Source organism: Syzygium oleosum, unplaced genomic scaffold (genome assembly GCF_021117445.2).
Source record: "Syzygium oleosum isolate NSW1041296 unplaced genomic scaffold, Sole_v2.1 Sole_v2.01, whole genome shotgun sequence".
Classification (NCBI taxonomy): Eukaryota; Viridiplantae; Streptophyta; class Magnoliopsida; order Myrtales; family Myrtaceae; genus Syzygium; species Syzygium oleosum.
Window position 1 is genome coordinate 14365073 of NW_026607485.1, and position 7173 is coordinate 14372245.

A 7173-nucleotide genomic window follows, 5' to 3' on the forward strand; every position below is an offset into this window, starting at 1 on the left:
CACATGTGACAAAGGAAGGGTAAAACCTCAAATTGATACGCTCATCAACTGTCATGTGTCCTTCAACTCATAAATTTGACGATAAAATTTAACGGAAACTAACGGAGGATAAAATTATTATAGGTATATCAGTTTGGAATTTTTAATAGTCAAAAAATTAAGTTAGAGTAAATTCATTATAAATGTATCAGTTTGGAGTGTTATTAACCTTTTCAGAACTTGTATTTTAGAATGAGAGCACAGGAAACAGACGGGGCGGCTTTCCCCAAAATAGCCCCGACTGGGACCACCCCAACCCCGAAAGTGACCCTGTAATTATGTACAGGCAAAGATGCAAGCGTGTCTCGTGCAAATCTGCCGGGCATTTATCGAGACACGTGTTGTCAGAAAATCCAATGGAAGATGATATTTACAATTTGTGGTCAGCTAAGTGTGAAGTAACCACACAAAAGCATGGTTATTAAAATTCGAAAATATAAAAAGGACTAGAAGAATTTCTTTTAATATTTTATTTTAGTCACCGAAAGCAAGTCTATTGCCCCCCATCTCTTTCGAATTCCACCTAGTTTATTTACCCCGCAATTGCATTGTTCTTTTTTTTCAATTGCTTTGTGATGGTGCCAGAGAAAAAGAGAAGCATCGGGTTGGGAAGAGGGCCACTTTTGGTGTTATAAGGCCTGCATTTGTCAACTTTGACAGGCTGCAAGGAATCATTCTTTTTTGACCACTTCGAATATTGAGCCCATTCTCGTTTCTAAGTTTACTGAACCACAGAGATCTCCATTTGTAACTCTGGCTTCCGAAAGGGTTTTAGATTTCCGATGTGCTGTACTGATTTTGCTGCTACACTGTTCAATTTTTTCTTCAAGAGAAGACCAAGAGAGATCAATGGAGGGGAGGCAAAATGAAACAGCGAGGGGCGCTTCTTCTACTCACACTTCAACAGAAGGTCAAGGAATGGCTACTTCATCGGGATATGACTATGAAGTATTCTTAAGCTTCAGAGGACCAGATACTCGATCAGCTTTTACCGACTTCCTTTACACTAATCTGATAGCTGCAGGAATCCGTACATTTAAGGATGACGAAGATCTCCGCATAGGGGAAGAGTTTGCCCCTGAACTTCTCCAAGCAATTAAGCAGTCGAAGATCTTAATACCTATATTTTCGAAAGGTTATGCCTCTAGCGTATGGTGTCTCAAGGAGTTAGTCCAGATGGTCGAGTGCCAGAAAACTGGAAGACAAAAGATCATGCCCATTTTTTATGATGTGGCCCCTTCAGAGGTTCGATACCAAACTGGGGCTTATGCAGAGGCCTTTTGTTCACACAAAAAGAAGATGCGATATGGCGAAGAGACTATCGGAGGATGGAAGGATGCTCTCACTGTAGCCGCAGGAATAAACGGATCGAACCTACAAAGCATGCCCAACAGGTGACTGCTTGTAGCATTCCATCTCATGCGCCTTGTATCGTTAAACTCGATGCATTTCAATTGGTTTCTTTTTTAGATTTGGGTTAGTCTTGTTGAAATTGAATTGTATGCAATTGCAGTTATGCCGCAAAATCACCCTAAATAATGGCACAATCCCAATTTTGTCCCATTTCATTCCCAGCAACATTATTTTTTGTCAGATTCAGGTCATTCATTAACCCGAAGTTCCACTGCTAATTCATCTAAATGGAATAAATCGTTGAAGAACACCTTTAGAATAGATCTGTAGTTTTCAATTTGGTCTTGCTAGAACATAGTTTGGTTCAACTCAGTTTTCTAACTCATTGCCATTTGATCTCCAACAAACACTAGGCGAGAAGGTGAGTTCGTGAAAGCATTCACGCAGATGGTTTTCAATGATTTGAGTAAGGCTTATCTGGGGGTATCAGATTGCTTGGTCAATGTCGACAACCACGTGGATGCAATCATGGAAATGATATGTGCTAGGACAAGTGAAACACGGATTATAGGAATCCATGGGATGGGCGGTATTGGAAAGACGACTATTGCCAAAATGATCTACAATCAACTTTCACGCGACTTTGAGAATTGTTGCTTTCTTCGGGGAATTCGAGAAACGTCAAAAGACAAAGGCATTGAATGCTTGCAGAATCAGCTCATCTCTGAAATCCTCAAAATGAAATGGATAGATATAAAAAACATAGATGTAGGGACTCAGACAATTAAAGACAGGTTGTCTACTAAAAAAGTCCTCCTCCTTCTTGATGATGTGGCTCACAAGGAACATATGGATGCACTCATAGGTAAGCGTAATTGGTTTGGTACAGGGAGCAAACTTATAATTACTACTAGAAACAAAGATGTTCTCAAGGTTCCTGAAGTGGACGGCCTTTATGAGGTTAAAATCATGGATTCCGATCAATCTCTTCAACTTTTTAGCAAACATGCCTTCAGGAGAGATTCTCCTTTAGATGAGTATATCAACCAATCCAACAGGGCGATAGGCATTTGCGGAGGTTTGCCGCTAGCTCTTGAGGTCATAGGTTCACTTTTATCTCGCACTGAAAAGGAAAAGTGGGATGGCAAATTGAAGGAGTTGGAAAATGTTCCTCCTAAGGATGTCCAGAGTAAGCTGAAAATAAGTTATAATGCATTACGTGTTCGAGAAAAGCATATATTCCTTGATATCGCTTGTCTTTTCATTGGATATGACAAAGACATTGTGGTTCACTTCCGGGATAAATTAAAATTTTTTTCCGGTTGAGGCTATGGAAGTTTTGCAAAACATGTCTTTGATAAGTATTGAAAAGGACAATAAAGTGTGGATGCATGACCAACTCAGAGACCTTGGAAGAGAAATAGTTCGACAAGAAAGTAACATGAAAATAGAGAAGCAAAGCAGGGTGTGGGATCCTAAGGAAGGATTGGATTTGCTAAGGAGACATAAGGTAAAATTCCCCCAATATAAATTCCCAGTAGTTATGTATTTTTCATTTTAAAAAAAAAGCCAGTTACTTGTTGTGTTGTCTAGCACCATTAAGATTTCCTCAACCTATATTTTGCTCTTTTGAGATTATAGGAATGATAATACTGAACTCAACTGCTTAATATAGTGGACTTGAATAAATGTGTTTCCCTTCAACTGTTTTGTTTTTAAATTTTTCCTTTGGGCAGGGAAAAAAGAAAGTTGAAGCTCTTCGTCTCAAGTTGGACCACCAGCGGCAATATCGTTTTACTTATAAGGGCTTTGAGAGCCTATCAGATCTAAGGTTCCTTGAAGTGTACGGTTCGATGGAAAATTTTTGTGCAGAAGAGAGGCTTCTTTTGCACGAATCACCATCAAATGCTCTTCCAACTAATGAGAATTCAGATCTCCTTCCACAATTACGATGGTTTTCATGGCGTGATATTCCCCCAACATTTGACATTACAAATTTCTCCATGGAGGATGTGGTTATTCTTGACCTATCTGAGAGTAAAATTACGCAGGATTGGAAGGGGTGGAGCCATATGGAGGTATGTTATATGCTAGATAACATTTATTATTCCATCTTATTAGATTAGTTATCTTTGCATGATTTTTCTTTTACAGGAGATGAAGATTTTAAAAGTTCTGAATTTGACCAATTGCCATTGCTTGGAGAGAACTCCCAATTTCTCTACTCTTGTAAATTTAGAACGTTTGATCCTACAAGGCTGTAGCAAATTAGTCGAAATCGATGGGTCGATTTGTCAGTTGAAACACTTAGGTTCCTTAGATGTAAGGGATTGTCGGTGTCTTCAGAGGCTGCTAGAAAAGCTTGGTGGACTAGAAGCTTTGAAAGAACTCCGGATTGATGAAACTGAGATCGAGCAAATCCCTAATTGTCGAGGAATGAGGAATTTAAGGATTTTCACTTCATCTAAATGTTTGTCTTTTATGCTTCCCCCCACAATCGGAGATCTTACAAGTCTTGAATACCTATCTCTGAAAAATTGCAAACAGTTAAAGTGGCTTCCAGATTCAATCGGGAATTTGAAATCGTTGATTGAGTTGGATATAAGCAAGACGAGCATAAGAGAACTACCTGATTCCATCGGAAACTTAGAAAATTTGAAAGTAGTGAAGATGACCTGCGATTCCACAAGCAAAATACCCAATTCCTTTTGGACGATTGAGAAGCTCGAAGAAATAGAAGTCACGCGTCCACAAGTCACACATCCACGGCCTACGAAGGGTTTCCATGTGAAAATTGGCGATTGCATCCACAAATATCAATCCGTGAGGATATTGAAAATGCATGATGCTAGAATATACGTAGTACCGCAACTTTCAAAAAGTCTTGTCGATCTACAATTGGGAAGATTGTACATGAAGATGTTTCCAGATCTATCAGACCTAACTAATTTAAAGAGATTATGTCTAGAGTTTGCCCCACGTGATGATGATGGGCTTGTGGAAGAAGAGTCCATAAACACCAAAGAATTAAAAACAGAAGAAGAAGAAGAAGAGTCCATGCCATGGTGGATTGGGAAGTTGAGCAAACTGGAGATTCTGGCCGTCACCTCTGATTATGTGACCACTTTACCCACGGATATAACTCTCCTTCCTCGACTCCAATTCCTTACCATCAGCTGCCGTAATCTGCGTGACCTCCCGAGCCTTCCCTCCAGTTTATTATCCTTGGCTTTGGAGTCTGAATACGTGACCACCTTACCCATAGATCTGAGTCTCCTTCCTCGACTCCAAGAACTCGACTTCAAATGCCCTAAATTGCCTCACCTCCCGAGCCTTCCCTCCAGTTTATCATCATTAATTTTGTTCCATTGCTACTCACTTTGCTCGATGGAGGATCTATCGAATTTGAAGAGACTATAAGATCTTCAGATTATTCACGGTGCAATCTCAGAGATTCGGGGCCTTGATTGTTTGGAGAACCTACAAGAGTTGGAGCTTCGGGCCCTGCAACAGGTGGAGATATTACCTGACCTAAGTAATTTCAACAAACTAAGAAGTCTTCAAGTAGGCGATTGTGATAGTCTGCTTGAGATTCAAGGCCAACTACCACAGTCTTTGGAAGAATTGGAGATTTTTTCATGTGAATCTTTACAACAATTGCCTGATCTGTCTAGTTTGAAGGGACTGCAAAAGCTTGACATAATTGCTTGTGGTAATCTGGTTGAAATTCAACTGGAATTACCACAATCTTTGAAAAAATTGCAGATTGATTCCTTTGGATATTTACAGAAGTTTCCTAATCTGTCAAGCATGAAGGAACTGCGAAAAGTTGTCATAAGTGGTTGTGATCGTCTGGTTGAAATTCAAGGCGAACTACCACAATCTTTGGAAGAATTGGGGATTTATTTATGTGAATCTTTAGAGAAGTTGCCTAATCTGTCTAGCTTGAAGGGACTGCAAAAGGTTACAATATCAGATTGCGGGAAATTAGATGTGGAGGCAATTTCTAGGCTTTGCTCGGAGAAATCAGTCAAATTTGTGGGAGAAGACGAGGGAGAAGACGACGAATGTGAATATGAAGACGACGAATAAGTGCACGTTGCTCTTGAAAGCTTCTTGATCCACGACCACAAATTGTTCCCTTGTGTTCAAACTATAAACAAATTGAGGTAACTTATTTCATCTGACAACCAATGTTTTCCCTTTTGTGCAATCAAATTCTTTCACGGATATGAACATAGAAGTTTCACATTCACTTTTTAATTACATTTTCACAAGCTGATGACCGAAAATCTAACAACCAATGTTTTCCTAGCAGGGGTTATGCATGTCAATTGCATCGTTTTTATTTGATAGGTAACAAATTATTAGAGATCCTTATCAATTTGCTGCTTCACATATTACTAAGTTGATAACCTCGCTTCGCATTGGAGATAACTTCATTATGCCATAATGATTAGATGGAATGTGTGCTAGAAGGTTATATAACTATGGTTCTCATCTTGGAACTTTACAGCATAATCAATTCATGCTTGCAACTGTGAAGAAGACAGACACACTGTAATGATATGCTTATGTTCGGTTTATTTTCCTAGGAAAGGTGTGCTTCTTACTGGGATTTGCAAATGTTAGGAAGAAGTTATAAAATGAAGAAAGACGAATTTCACTTGGGTAGCAGAATCAATAGTTGGTGCAACCAAACTTCTATCTGTGACAGGAGAAGGGAACTATTTAGCTTCTCCAAGGTATCATAATTCATCTAATGGTTAAGGCTAAATTTTAGTAATATCGATGCCGAGAACATATGATAAAGTCTCACTTGGGGTTAGAAATCATGTAAATGAAACTCGTGTGTGATCTCCATTATTGCATACATTTTCTAGAAATGGTTATGCCTAGGAGATTATCTGTTATAGAAGCCCTTCCATTCACCTCAAGTTACACTAAGGATTCTTTTAGGTTTTAAGTTTGACAAGAAATGCTAAGGGAGACACCTCAAACAACCGACTTTTTGCCGATTTCTAGCTGAGAGGAATTTGAGTTTGAGTAACTTACATAAATCTTTATGTGCAGGGAGCTATGGCTAATTTGGAAGCTGTACAAATGAAGACCGAATAAAGGAAAATGAAGATGACATCTAATGTCGTCTAAATTCCCTTCATAATCTTGGGGTGATAAACTGTGCATTCACCTGTTTAGGGAAAGAAACTTGGAGATTAGTGAGGGAAGTCATTGCCTATTGATGAAATCGTTGAATCTGTTGAACTCCATGTGAAGTTTCAATTGAATGGTTAACCCTTTTTTCAGAGAAATCATTAGAGCAGGGCGGAGGGATTCATTGTGAAATTTGGGCGATCGTACGTAATGTTATTCAAGGTAGTCTGACTCATGAGTGTGATAGGCACTCACAACACAGGAAACACGAATAATTGGAATTCATGGACCCGACAGTGTAGTAAAGTCGACTCTTGCCAAAATTATCTACAATTAGCTTTCACATGGTTTTGAGCATTGTTGCTTTCTTTCTAACATCAGCGATACTTTAGAACTCAAGGGCATTCAGTACTTGCAAAATCAACTCATTTCCTATGTCCTAAAAAGCAAATTGATAGAAATAAGTAATGTTGATGAAGGGATCAATACAATTAAAGATAGGCTATCTAGTAAAAGGGATCTATGACATTCAGGCATTATTGAATTCTTCAATGCTGAATGTCAAGCGTTAAAGGATCTTGAAATTCTGAGTGCTGCGCATTGTTCATCATTGAAGAAGATAATCTC

General features: G+C 38.9%; 1 pseudogene; it reads left to right on the top strand.

The window, feature by feature from the left end:
- The first annotated feature begins 910 nt into the window (after positions 1–910).
- LOC130139525 (disease resistance protein RPV1-like) lies at positions 911–6704 on the top strand (annotated as a pseudogene).
- The last annotated feature ends 469 nt before the right edge of the window (positions 6705–7173 follow it).